This window comes from Callithrix jacchus, chromosome 1 (assembly GCF_049354715.1).
Source record: "Callithrix jacchus isolate 240 chromosome 1, calJac240_pri, whole genome shotgun sequence".
Classification (NCBI taxonomy): Eukaryota; Metazoa; Chordata; class Mammalia; order Primates; family Cebidae; genus Callithrix; species Callithrix jacchus.
Window position 1 is genome coordinate 159,240,261 of NC_133502.1, and position 14,708 is coordinate 159,254,968.

General features: G+C 37.1%; 1 protein-coding gene across 5 annotated transcripts in view; it reads right to left on the minus strand.

The window, feature by feature from the left end:
- The window catches only part of LPAR1 (lysophosphatidic acid receptor 1), a 173,384-nt gene that overhangs the window by 15,902 nt on the left and 142,774 nt on the right, over positions 1-14,708 (minus strand). The gene's annotated exons all lie outside the window — the stretch shown is intronic.

The following is a 14,708-nucleotide window of genomic DNA, read 5'->3' on the forward strand; positions in this document are numbered from 1 at the left end:
AAGTACTACAGTAAGCCATAACTGAGGATAATAGTCAATGTATCTAAAAGTGTTCAGAACAACAAATCATAAAATGATACTTTAAACATCTTATGTTATTTAAAAATATAAATTTGTATTCATTTACCAATCAGTTGACATAGAGTCAAGGCTTTTTATTTGAACACAGGTCCACTAACTGGAGTTCTGTGACATCTTCCAAGAAAAAGCCACATCAATTAAGTATCCCATACTACCTCCAATTTGGCTCCTCCAGAATGGAGTTAGAACTTAAAATTCTTGCAAAGCGATTCCAATGAAAAACCTTGTGGAATGTTTTTATGGTATCTCCAAAGTTCGACAGTTGTTTTTATTGGCTTCCTTTTCCCCCCCAGTTTATCTTGATTGAATATTAGCAAAGCACCTAATTTTCATAGAAACAATGTCTTTATTTTGTACTTATTTTATTAGATAATGTAATTATTTAATTAATTATATGACTAGGGATACAGCAATGAACCCAGAAGAAAAATAAACATCTACCTTCGTTGGGTTTAGCTTCTAAGAAGAATGAGAAAAACAATCAACAAAATACAAAATAAGTAAGATACACTTCAGAGAGGAATGATATTTGGAGACTATAGAAGGGCAAATGTGGATACAAGAAGAGCAGTTAGAAGCTTGTGCAGTAAATCAGACAAGAAATCAAGGTGGTTTTGAATACAGAAGGTGGAGATTATAGAAACATTTTGACCAGACAGCTGATATGTCTGCCTAACAGACTGGATATTGGAGAGAAGGAAACAAGTCAAAAATACCTGTAAGCAACTGAAAGTGAATTTAGTGGCAAGGAGGCCACTGATGACAGTTCCCTGGAGTCATGAGAACAGAGGCCTGATTGGAGTAGGATCAAGAGTGAACAGGAAAGAAACTGGATACTGCAAGGATATACAACTCTTTGAACAGTTTTACTGGAAGAGAAGAGAAAAGTGGCTATGGGCATGAATAAGTATGTCTTACAAAACTACTGCTAACACACCAAGTTGGTGAAAATTAAAGTCAGTTAAGAATAGGTGCATATACTCAGTGTGTATATGAAGATACAGTGTGTTTATGGAGATTTACATGCCTTCCCACAGTTCACTTATGCTTGTATATGTAGAGAATTTTTTAAAATTCTACATCAGAAATCAGTATTGCCATGGCTAAAGACTGGGGTGAGAAAGTAGATTCAATGCATATTTTTCACTACTAGAATTACTATCACAAATCATTATTTTAAAATTAGTTGTAAAATTGTAATAGAGTTTACAACTGTCAATAACAACAGGATACCAACTGAGCTGCTGGAAATTCAAAGCAGCTTTAGGTTTGCTGTACAAATAGCATATTGTGGTTACAAAATAATCACTATCCATTCCAATAACACAAATCACACACCCTCATTAAGTGATTGCATTATATCCAAATGGAATGTCTGTAATAGACTAGAAATCCATAACACCATAGTTTTGCATTAAGAGGCTGAAATATTTTTATCAAATGAATACAAATAATGAGAAAGAAATGAACCAGGCATTTAACTCAAGAAGTTGGGCAAAAATATATGTTCCCCAAAAGGAAAAAAGAAATTAAAACACATTACTGAAATAGAAAATAAAAAATAATAAACGTAAGACAACAAAGCTGGTATTTAAAGAAACAACTAAAGAGACAAATGTTTTATAACTACGACCAATGAAATAAAAACAGATTAGAAAGAAGAGATAACCATACATAATGAAGTTCACACAACTTCATATGAAGTTACATGAAATTATTTGCTAATTATGGCTAAAATTGATGTTTTTCTAAGGAAACAAACTATGACAATTGATGCAATAGTTTGAAAATCTGAATATACCCAAAACAAAAAAAATACAGAATATAATCATTTAAAAAGTTCCTTCACCCCCCTCAAAAGGCACCAGATCCAGATGGATTCCTGGATGAAATTTATCAAACCATTAAGGAACATATTACTTCCTATGGAATTTATATTGTTCCCCAAGCATTAAAAATTTTTTTAAATTTCCAATTAATTCTAAGAGACTAAAATACACTATACAAAAATAAATGAAACAAATCTCCCCTCTACAAAACTATAGATTAGTTTTTCTCAATGGGATCGGAATTGGATTTGGGGATTAAAAAATTCTTTGTTGCAATTAACTGTTCCATGAATTACAAGTTCTTGAGCACCCTGCCCATTGTGGGCAGCAAAAAATACTCCCTCATATTCCTAAATGTCCCTAGAGAACAGTCAGCGGCGTTAACACTAGGAAATTTCTTAATGCAATTCACCACACTTAGGAAAAATATTAGCACCAATGACTTGCCTGGTAAAATTCAACACCTGCTTTTTTAAAAGGAACACAAAACACCACCAACAACAAATCAAAAATATAATTAAAAGTATAAAACTTACTAATCTGAGACTGGGGGAAACTACAGAAAACTTATTAGAAACCAACAGAAATCTTATTTAACAACAATATACTAGAAGTATTCCATTAACATAAGGGATAAGAAAAGGATATGTTTATACTGACATTCTAGTCAATGAATTAAGCTGGAAAAGAAAAAAATGGATATACAATTGAAAATAAGTTTTCTTCAGATTGCCTACTTGTTACTAGAAAAATAAAAATACCTGATAACTATTCAATCAACCATTGAAAAAAAATTATAACTCAGCAAAGTGGGCATATATAAAGTGCAAAACTAAATGGATTTCTTGTAATAAATATACAGGTCCCATTTGCAAAATCGTCATCTAGCAAATGTATGTTATTCTTCATAAAGATCATTACATGACTTTAAAAAAATGCCTAAATAAATGGAACTAGTACCATATTCTTGAAGGGGAAGAGTCAATACTTTTAAAATAGCCATCTTTGAAAATTCGTTTGTATATTAAACACATTTGTTGGGACAAGTTAATGAAAGGGGCTTATCTCCTTAAAACATACTATAAAACCACAGCTTTAAGCTAGCTTGGTACTAGCAGGAGGATAAACGAGATTAGTGGCACACATGAGAGTCTAAAAATGGATCTCTACATAACAAAATCTAATACCTATTTTAAAACATGAGGAAAAGATGAAATGCTCAATAAACAGTCTTAGAATAATTTGGCTTTTGAGTGTGGGAGGGATATCAAAGTTAGATTCTCATTATATATCAATAGAGTAATAAAATGAATAATCCAATTAGAAATGTAAAATATTTTAATAGATGCTTCTCAAAAGAAGATGTATAAATGGTGCATTAGGCACATGAAAAGGTGATCAGCCTCACTAGTCATCAGGGAAATGCAGATTAAATCCACAATGAGATACAACTACACACTCACTGGATGTCTAAAATTTAAAAGTGTGACCCTAGCAAATGCTGGCTTGGATATAAAGGAACGGAAACTTTCATCACTCATGGTGAAAATGTAATATGGTATTAATTCTTTGGAAAACAGTTTGGCAGCTTCTTAAAAGGTTAAACATTCATATATCATATGACTCAGCCATTCTACTCGATATTTATCCAAGAGAAAGGAAAGGATATGTTCACACAAAGACATGTATGATATGCTCATGGCAAAATGTTTGTAATAGTCAATAACTAGAACAACCCAAAAGTCCATTCACAGATCAACAGATGAATATACAGCAGTATTTCCAATCAATGGAATACTACTCAGTAATAAATAGGAACAAACTATCAATACATGCAACAACATGTTATATGTCAATTATAATTCAATAAAGTATGGGAGAGAGAGAGAAAAAGAGAGTCAGGAAGAGATTGACCAACACTAGAAAGGCCAGCACCAACCATCTTTAGTTTCTTCTTCTCGTTCCCTGTAGAAAGTAGCTCAAAAACATGCAATAAGCTTAGTGGTGCAAGCTGTGCCCTTCCTCGGGAAACCCATGATTGTCCAGCAATGTCTGTGGCTGGGTGGTTGAGTCTGTTGATCCAGGAATGAAATGTTAGCAAGTGCTTTGGCTTCAGAGCTAAAGCTCATCAGTATTAAATGTGTTACTCTGATCTCAAAAAGAATAACTAGCAGAGTGGGAAAGATTTAAAATGCTCCTAATAATGACATAATGGTAATAAATAAATGGGCCCACTCATATACTGAAGACAATCTTTTTGAAGAGCAATTTGGCAATATCTATCTAAATGTACAATGTCCTCTTTACCTAACAATTCCTGTTTAAATGTATTATCCAGATATACTTGAAGAAACATATAAAAATATGACCACAAAATGTTCAATGAAATATTTATAATGGTAGAAAATTAGAAACAACCTCAATATCCATTGATAGTATACACAAGTTGGGTAGTAAGCTGCTCTATCAAATTTACGCATATGGGGAGATATACACATTATATTAAGTCTATAAAGTTACATCATATACAATAGGTCAGTTATTATAAAATTACTATAGGTACTTATATGCATATATACCTTACATGCATTACAAAAAATGTCTAGAAGGATACACACCAAATTGTTAGCAGTAGTTACCTTAAGGAACAGAGGCAATTATATGGACTTTAAATTTTAATGTAAACTTTTTTTTTTGTAATTTTTTTTGGTAAGAAACATGTTTTTAATAATTAAGGAAATCAATGACAATATTCACATGGGAACTGAAGAGGCTAGTTGTGGGGAGTAAGAACAGTAGAGAGATCTTGGAAATCATATTTCTTTTAATCTCCAAGGCTGGGTAATGTGGAGGACTTTAAGGGTATATATTCATCTTATATAGGAGGAAAGAGATGCAGACCTAAAGTCAAATACTGTTTCTTTCCCTTACTGCTTATGGGACATTGGACAAGTTATTCACTTTTGCCGCCTCAATTTCCTTATCTGTCAAATGGGGATACAATCTACTTTTAGCACTACTGTGAGGACTGAATGAGACACTTCAAGTGGAATATGAAGCACAGGGCCACCTAATGGGTTCCCTTCATTTCTTTCTTTTCCTTATTCAGTGAATACCCAAAAGATAAGACTTCAAGAAATGCAGATATTTTGGGTGAACTGTTATTAGTTCTCCCAACCTAGAAATAGCAAAGTAGGGAGCTGCACTCCCTACTATGCCATGACCCTAGTCACCAAGTGACATCAGGCTGTCCTTTAATCTGAAACGATTCCAAAATAACCCATTGGCATTTCTAGATGACTTCTTGAACTTCAGACTCAGTCCCCCTTTCGCTTAAAATTAAAGGACAGGTGCAGTGACTCACACCTATAGTCCCAGCCTTTTGGGAAGTTGAGACAGGGGGATCACTTGAGTCCAGGAGTTCAAGACCAGCCTGGGCAACAAAGTAAGTAAGACCGAGTCTCTATAAAAAGTTAAAAATTCAGCCAGGTGCAGTGGCAGACACCTGGATCCCAACAACATGGGAGGCCGAGATGGGGGGGATTGCTTGAGCCCAAGGAGGTCAAGGCTGCAGTGAGTTATGATTGTACCACGGCACTCCAGCCTGGATGACAAAGCAAGATCTTGTCTTAAAAAACAAACAAAAAAAGAATATAAAATGAATATTTGCTTTTAATTTATTAATTTTAGACCCTATCTCATTTGAAAAGGAATTTGAGGTAAGAGTCAAGTTTAAAAGTTTAAATGGTCCTTTATTTTACTATCCTTCAAGTAGAGGGGATACTCTCCTTCTAAGAGTAACGGGGTATCTCACCCTGCTAAAGTACCACATTCTGGGAAAGGATGAAATCCTTCCTTCTGGCTTTGGAGAGCCTGGGAAGACAGAGTGTAGTAGACACGCCACTCTGAGCATGCTCAGAGCTGCACAGCCAGAACAGCTGCCCACAGCCCAGGCGTAGCCAGCAAAGGTTCTGGGCAGCTGGCTCCAACCTCTCCTCTCTGGGGCAGGCACTGGGGCCTGGCCATTCGGCTGTGTGGGCTGCACAATCAGGCATTGCAGGACTGGGCTTCACAGTCACGGCCTCCCATTCAGGGCCTAAGGCAGAGGCCAGAACTTCTTAGCCGGCAAACTAGAGGAGACCCACTTGTTTTTTAATGACAAGGCCTAACCTAGTTGAGATGTTTGAGGAAAACAGATAAGCCAGAACTCCTTAGGGAGTGAACACACAGGCCTCATATTTCTGTTTTTCACAGGTTACAGCTCAGGAGGGTCTGGTGGAGACTTAGACAACATAGCACTAATTGGGGGGTGTCTGGAGCTGCATGTACTCTGGCTACTTCTTTAAGATTGGACTCCACCCTCCAGAAACAGCTGGGATGCTGGGCAAGGGCCAGCACTGAGGGAATTTCATTGCAGAACAGTTTTGGCTCAAAAACAATAAAAAGAATTTTCCTAAGAAATAAAGTAGCAACAAAAGAGAACCAGATGCAGCCCAGAGGGGCTTCATGTTGGCCCCATGTGAAGAATGGGAAGACAGGCTTTGGGACACCCGGACATTTCTCCTGCTTCTCTTGCCATTCACCCATCCATTTTGTATCCATTTCTAAGATCTTCATCAGATCAGGCTTATAGAGCAAAAAACTTTGTTAAGGAAGATGTAAGCTGGGTCAATTCCTTTGTCTTCCTTTAGCTGTAAACTCCAGTAAAGTGCTCACTTCCAGTTTAGATTGGAGGGAGAAATGTACTTGCTCCATTTAATCCAGGCATATGATGCTAATGAAGAACTTCAAGTCCTGCTCATAATTATTCTTGTTACCACAAAAGATTTTCAACTCTGATGAAATATACCTCATTATATTTTCAAAAATATTGCTGACTATTTTCTTTTTGACAGCCTTTATTTTTCAGACTCCTGCTATTTATTCAGGTCATTTGTGGCCTTTTGATTTTTAGCTATGTACAGTTTTGAGGTGCAATTACATCTTTTAAATGCATTTACACGTTATATCTTTTATAATGCCTAATTAAATTTATCAGGGGCAACCCACACTTCAAATATTTAAAAGGCATCTCAGAATGTTTTTTATTTGCTTAGTCCGACTATTACTCAATTCCAACTTATTTTGTGTTTTGCACTTAAGTATTGATTTTTAAAACACTCCCCATTGTACTCCATGGTATATCTAGAAAGTAACCTTACACTTAAGTAGGCAAGAAAAACAAAGCAAAGGATCCACAAGAATAGTATACTAAGGATTACCCAGAGTGAGGTTACTAGATTGAAGACTTTGGGTTCTAAGCACTGTATGAACTTGTAATAGACACATAATACACTGAAGCATGACTTAAAATTTGGGAGGCAAGGGAGCTAAGTGACCTGCATTTGAATATGCAACTTTTTAGTGAACTCTTTAATCAGACACAGAACTTTATTTTCGCGAATCCTGCCTTCCTACCTGATACAACTTGGCTCTGTGTTCTCATTCAAATCTTATCTTGTAGCTCCCATAACTCCCATGTATTGTAGGAGATGATTGAACCATGGAGGAGGGCCTTCCTGTGCTGTTCTCCTGACAGTGAATGAGTGTCATGAGATCTGATTTAAAATCAGGAGTTTCTCTGTGCATGCTCTCTCTTTTCCTGGCACCATCCATGTAAGATGTGACTTGCTCCTCCTTGCCTTCCCCCATGATTGTGTGGCCCCCCAGCCATGTTGAACCATAAGTCCAATAAACCTCTTTCTTTTGTAACTTGTTCAGTCTCAGGTATGTCTTTATCAGCAGTGTGAAAACAAGACTAATACACTACTCTTCAAGCCCCTTAGCATGCTGGCAAAGTTCTTACACATCAGAATTCCAAACAGATCTTATAGGGAGAAATTTCTGCATCTGTGCCATCTGTTTATCTGAGAGTGGAACAGCACTTGGCTTCCTCTTCCATAAGTTAGAGGCATCTGTGTTCTTCAAATCAGAGCGTCCTTACTAAACTCCATCACAATGTCTTTGAAGATAAGACAATATAAGGGAGAAAAAAAGACAACTGGAGAGCTAATTCTAGAAAGACATGGAGAAACATTGAAAAGTAGAAAAAATAACAAGATATATACTAAAATAAGGCCATTGATTGTTTTTAAGTGAGCTGATATCCACACAACTATTGTCAACGACCCTTGTCTCTCTGCACCATTATTGTCGAATTTTCTAATTTGGGGATTATTTACAAGGGATATATAAAATCCTCAAACACAGAATTTCTGGAGGAAAGAAGAAAATAACAGCAAAACCAGTGAGCTCAAGAAACCCTACTAATTAGAATCATAGTCTTGACAAGTCAGATTTTCACCGGTCTTCAGATACATATGTAGCGACTCATTTCTGTGACACTGGTGCCTCTGGGAGTTCATTGAAAGCCATGGCTCTATCCTGAAGGGTAAAAAAGACCCTAAAACAACACAGTGCTTACAATTCCAAGCAATACAAACCAATATTTCTGGACCAAGTTATTTTTTCCAGTGTTAGTTTTTCTTTTAGAAATTTAAAAAATATGTGTCTGTTCGACTTTGCCCAGTAGTTTTGGGATTACAAAACTATTTTATCAGAGAATATAACTTGGCACTTTTATTCATCTACATATGAAGTAAAAACTTTTTTATGTAGATTAGCGTGTGCAAAGAAACATGAATTTAAATCTAACTTTTGTACTAGTATTGTGACAGCTTCCGTCCATTTATCATCCATCCTTTTCTACAGATTAAAACAGTCTTCAGAGAAGCAGTATGAAACTATAAGAACACTATACTTAGAGTGGGAGAACTGGATTTAAAATGTTTTAAAAGTTGCAAGGCCCTCAAGGGTCATCTGGTTTACAGCACACATTTACGAGATGAAGACAGCTATGTTTAAAAGCAAGTCTCCAATATGGCCCTTTTCACAAAACATGCAACTGTTTGATCTTTTGACTAGCACCAACTTCTCTAGGCCTCCAATTCCTCAGCTGCAAAATGAAGGAGATCACGTACAGCCTGAGAAATCTCTGGCTAATTAAGCCAGTTTTTAATTTGCTCCTTTTCAGCAGCAGTGAATTCGTATTTTTTCTGTAAGATACAAGATTCACAAAATCAGGCCTTTCACGTAATGTGTTTCACCTTAACTCCAAGACATCCTGTGAATGTTTTCACTGCATTCATGCAAAGAAAAAATGAGTTAATTCCCTGTAGTTGTAACCATCAGATAAAGTAACAGATTTTGATAAATACCAAAAACCTGATAATCCCCTTAAGTTCCTTGGACAAATATTGGGAAATTATTTTTTGTTTTCTGGGTTTTTAAAAAATAAATACAAATTATTCCATTAAACAAATATTGTTCTGGAGATGTCTGCAATTAATGTTAAGAATGGAAATGGTGACTACATTTTGTTACATATAAAGAATCAGAATATAGGATATTTAAGAGGAGTTTTCATCTTCACGCTGTGAAAGCATTAGGAAGCTTCCGTTTACTATGAAATTTCTAGATATTTGAAAGGGTTATCTTTTTTTCTTAGTTGAAACTCTAGGAAATGCTTGCATTAAATTACAAAGTAAAAATGATGGCTGCTGTCCATTCATTTTTAAAATGTAAATGATCTATACCCAGAATTTTCAAAAGTTCCTTTGATCTATAAATAATATCAAGCAGCTATTTTGTGCAATGCAATGTGGTCAGTGTCTTTGGGAGAATATAGAGATGAAATAAAACACAGACCTGGCTTGAGGACACCAGAAAGTGAAGCTGGAAAGAAAGACATTTATGTAATAAGTGCAGGAAGTAACAGAGGGAGGAGAAAGGACATGATAAGAGGAGAAAGAAAGCAAGAGACAGCTACTAGACCAGTGCTTTATCAATCTGAATGTGTGCATGAATCACCTAGAGATATATTAAAATACAGATTGTGATTCAGTGGGTCTAGAGTGGGACCTGAGAGTCAGCTTTTCTAACAGCTGTCAGGTGATGCTAATTTTACTCACTCATGTACAGCACTTTGAAGCAAGAGTCAAGAAGACCAGCACTACCCAATAGAACTTTCTGCAATGATAGAAATGTTCTATATCAGAGCTATTAAATATGGTAACCACTAGGCACATATGGCTATCAAGCACTTGAAAAATGATGAGTGCAACTGAGAAAGTGGATTATTCAATTTGTTTAACTGTAATGAATTTAAATTTGAACAGTCGTGTGTGTCTAATAGCTACCCTACTGGCCAGTACAGGTCTATGCAGTTAGTTTAGGACTACGCCATTAGTTTAGAGCAAACTGAATACTAAGGCTCACTTTCCTATACACTTTGAGTATATAAATTAACCTAGCTCAGAATTTCTCAACTTTGACTAGATGATTCTTATGGGGGACTGGTCATTCCATTGTAAGGTATTTCATACCACCCCTGGCTTTTGCCCACTCAATGCCAGTAATACAACCCTATACCTGTTAGAAAAATAAAAAATGTCTCCAAACATTGCCAGATGTTTTCCTGGGGGCATAGTCAATGGTATAAATAATGTTTTTACGTAAAAAATTATATGAGACAAATAGCAATGCTCTTTAATTGAAAACAACTTTAAAAAATTTTTGTTTTATTTTATTTAGCCATTTTTAAAAATTATACTTCAAGTTCTGGGGTACATGTGCAGATCGTGCAGGATTATTACATAAGTAACATGCCATGATGGTTTGCTGCATCCATCCCCCATCATCTTCATTAGGTATTTCTCCTAATGTTATCCCTCCCCAATCCCTCTATGCCCTGCTATTCCTCCCCAATCCCCTACCCTTCAACAGGCCCCCGTGTGTGATGTTCCCCTCCCTGTGTCCATGTGTTCTCATTATTCAACACCCACTTATAAGTGAGAACATGCAGTGTTTGGTTTTCTGTTCTTGTGTCAGTTTGCTGAGAATGATGGTTTCCAGCTTCATCCATGTCCCTGCAAAGGACATGAACTCAACATTTTTGATGGCTGCATAGTATTCCATGTATATGTGCCACATTTTCTGTGTCCAGTCTATCACTGATGGGCATTTGGGTTGGTTCTAGCTCTTTGCTATTGTAAACAGTGCTGCAATTAACATACGTGTGCATATGTCTTTATAATAGGATGACTTATAATCCTTTAGTTATATTATACCCAGTAATGGGATTGCTGGGTCAAATGGTATTTCTAGTTCTAGATCCTTGAGGAATCCCCATACTATCTTCCACCGTGGCTGAACTAATTTACACTCCCACCAACAGTGTAAAAGCATTCCTATTTCTCCACATCTTCTCTAGCATCTATTGTCTCCAGATTTTTTAATGATCACCATTCTGACTGGCGTGAGCTGGTATCTCAATGTGGTTTTGATTTGCATTTCTCTAATGACTAGTGATGAGCTTTTTTTCATATGTTTGTTGGCTGCATAAATGTCTTCTTTAGAAAAGTGTCTGCTCATATCCTTTGCCGACTTTTTGATGGGTTTGTTTGTTTTTTTCTTGTAAATTTGTTGAAGTTCTTTGTAGATTCTGGATATTAGCCCTTTGTCAGATGGGTAGGTTACAAAAATTTTTTCCCATTCTTTCGGTTGCCAGTTCACTCTAACAATAGTTTCTTTTGCTGTGCAGAAACTCTTAAGTTTAATTGGATCCCATTTGTTTATTTTGACTTTTTTTTGCCATTGCTTTTGGTGTTTTAGTCATGAATTCCTTGCCTATGCCTATATCCTGAATGGTATTGCCCAGCTTTTCTTCTAGGGTTTTTATGGTGTTAGGTCTTATGTTCAAAGCTTTACTCCATCTGGAGTTAATGTTTGTATAAGGTGTAAGAAAGGGGTCCAGTTTCAGCATTCTGCATACGGCTAGCCAGAAAAATAACTCAGGTATTTGTATTAGTTTTCAATTTCTGCTGTAACCAATTACCCCAAAACTTTGTGACACAGAATAACCAAAATTTATTACCTTATAATTCTAGAGCTCAGAAATCTAGTCTGAGTCCTTTCTAGGCTAAAGTCAAAATTCTTTCTTTAGGATCCAGGGAAAATTAGTTTCCTTGACTTTTCCAGTTTTCAGAAGCTTCCACTGCTCACAGACCCTTCCTCTTTTTCAATGATCCAGCATGAAATCTCTCTATCTCAAGGTCTTTAACTTAATCACATCTGTAAAGTCTCTTTTGCCATGTAGAGTGACATATTCACAAGTTCCAGGGATAAGGATGCGAGCATCTTTAGTGGTCCATATTTCTCACCCCCATCGTGTTAAAATAAAAAGTTGCAGCCGTAAATTATTTCATACCTAGAACAATTTAAGATAAAGTTTTCCCCCAGAAATCCTAGAGAACAGGTATGTTATTCTGTGCTGCAAGTACTTTCCTACCTGAAAACATTTCACAGCACTTCTAGTCACACATAAATTCATTTAAGGAAGAATCAAATTTTTCTACTTTTAATGTTACAGTTTCTGGCACCATTCATTCCCAAGCTTTTTAGTGTCCAACAAATGAGGAAATATGATTCATTTCTGAATCTTTGGGTGGCTCCTGAAATTTAAGAATTCCATTTGTATTTTATAGAGTTATATTTACTACTTTAAATTTTCTTTTAGATTTCTCTTAAAAGTGAAGGTAGTATTTTACCATTTGAACCCTTATCCAAAACCTTCCTCAGCACTTTCCTTGTGTTTTTTAGGTTTTTGCTTGTATGCGCTAAGGGCTAGGGCATCTTAAGTTACAGAACACTTAGTGACAATGTTAATTGATCTATAGTGCCGAAATGTTTAAAACATATCTTTTCTTCAATCTGTTCCTATAAACTGCTCTTTAGAGTGAAAGCCTGCATCTGCTCAAAAGCGTTTCTGAGACGGGGGAAAATGAGTAAATAAAGCCAGATGGCATTTACATTTCGGGTTTCTTTCCCTTTTTGAGTGTGACATATAAGATTTGACTGTCTTTAAATGCTCATTTTTCCCATCCTTGGGAAGTTAAGTTTGGTGATATTGACAAGAGGCAATCAGGAGGAAGGCAGAAGGAGAAGTGGTGGCCTGAAGAGTATTTGCTGTTTCATTTCCCACTGCAACAAGAATGGCAAACTGAAAGTGAGGCTTTAATTTAACTCTTCCTCCACACTCCTAAAAATACGAGAACTTCAGCTCACTGAAGCCCATTGAGGCACCATGTATTAGTCTGTTCTCATACCGCTAAAAAGACATACCCAAGACTGGGTAATTTATAAAGAAAAAAGGTTTAGGGGACTCACAGTTCCATATGGCTAGGGAGATCTCACCATCATGGTGGAAGAGCAAGGAGTATCTGCCATGCAGCAAACAAGACAGAGTGTGTGCAGGGGAACTCTCCTTTATAAAACTATCAGATCTTATGAGACTTGTTCACTATCATGAGAATAGCATAGGAAAGACCCACCTCCCTGATTCAATTACTTCCCACCAGGTCCCTCCCATGACATGTGGGAATTGTGGCAGCTACAATTCAAAATGAGATCTGGGTGGAGACACAGCCAAACCATATCACAGCATGATTACAAAGTGGGGGGAGAGAGAGAGAGCAGGTAGACTGCATTTCAGTTTTGTTTACAGGGAACTATGGAAGGTAGAAATATAAATAGAGAACTTTCTACTAAAACAAAGCCACTAACCAAATTCACTTTTTCTATTATGGGTAGTCTTAAAGGTCTACTCTCACCCCACCTCCACCCAAAAATAGTCCCTGCATAAGACTTCTGGTCTGGACAAAATGGGACAGATACTTTTCCCCAGTTCCTCCAAGTTAAGTATAAATACAAACCCTAGAAAAAAACACCAAAGGAAGCCAGAGAATTCCAGAAGATGAACTGGTTAGAGGCCCCACAACTAGGGGAATGTCATTGTGAGAGGGTGTCTTACAACTCACAACCTCACAGAATAAGGTCACCCATACCCAGTGTTTCTAGAACCTCAACCTAGTAACCAGCCCAAAAAGGTCATTCCCACTCAGACCAAAGGGGAATCCCAATAACACTACCAAGTTGGCCAGGGAAAATGGAGGAGCCCTGCTGATACAGTTTGGCTGTATCCCCACCCAAATCTCATCTTGAATTGTACTTACCATAATCCATCTTGTGGGGGACCTGGTGGGGGGGGTAATTAAATCATGGGGATGGATACACTCATGCTGTTCTTGTGATAGTAATTTTCAAAACATCTGATGGGTTTATAAGGGGCTTTTCCCTCTTTGCTTAGCACTCCTCTCTCCTGCTGCCTTGTGATGAAGATGTATGTGTTTGCTTCCCCTTCCACCATGATTGCAGGCTTCCTGAGGCCTTCCCACCCATGTGGAACTGTGAGTCAAACCTCTTTCCTTTCTAAATTACCCAGTCTCAGGTATGTCTTTATTAGCAGTGTGAGAACAGACTAATACACCTGCTGACCATAAGAAGCCAGGAAAGCACTCTCCTTACTCACCAAGCCTAAGACTCCCTTCCTCCAATGAGAAACAGCAGGCAGCTTGCAGTACCAGCAAAGGGGATCCTGCCACAGAAGAAGGCTCCACCTGGGAAGTGTTTTCCTTGGAGAGAGGGACAGTACTCAGCACTAGTGCCTGTCTCCGGGATATCTGTTTGTATTTCCTCTACCTCCATCAGAGGCATCATGAGGCCCTACCCAGGAACTCCACTCCTTCAGGCAGCACCAGCAGGTACCAAGAGGAACCCTAGCAGCCCCAGATAAACCAAGCAAACCAAACTAGCGCCACAAAGTCTCTGAAAATATAATTGTCATTGAATGCACAACCTACA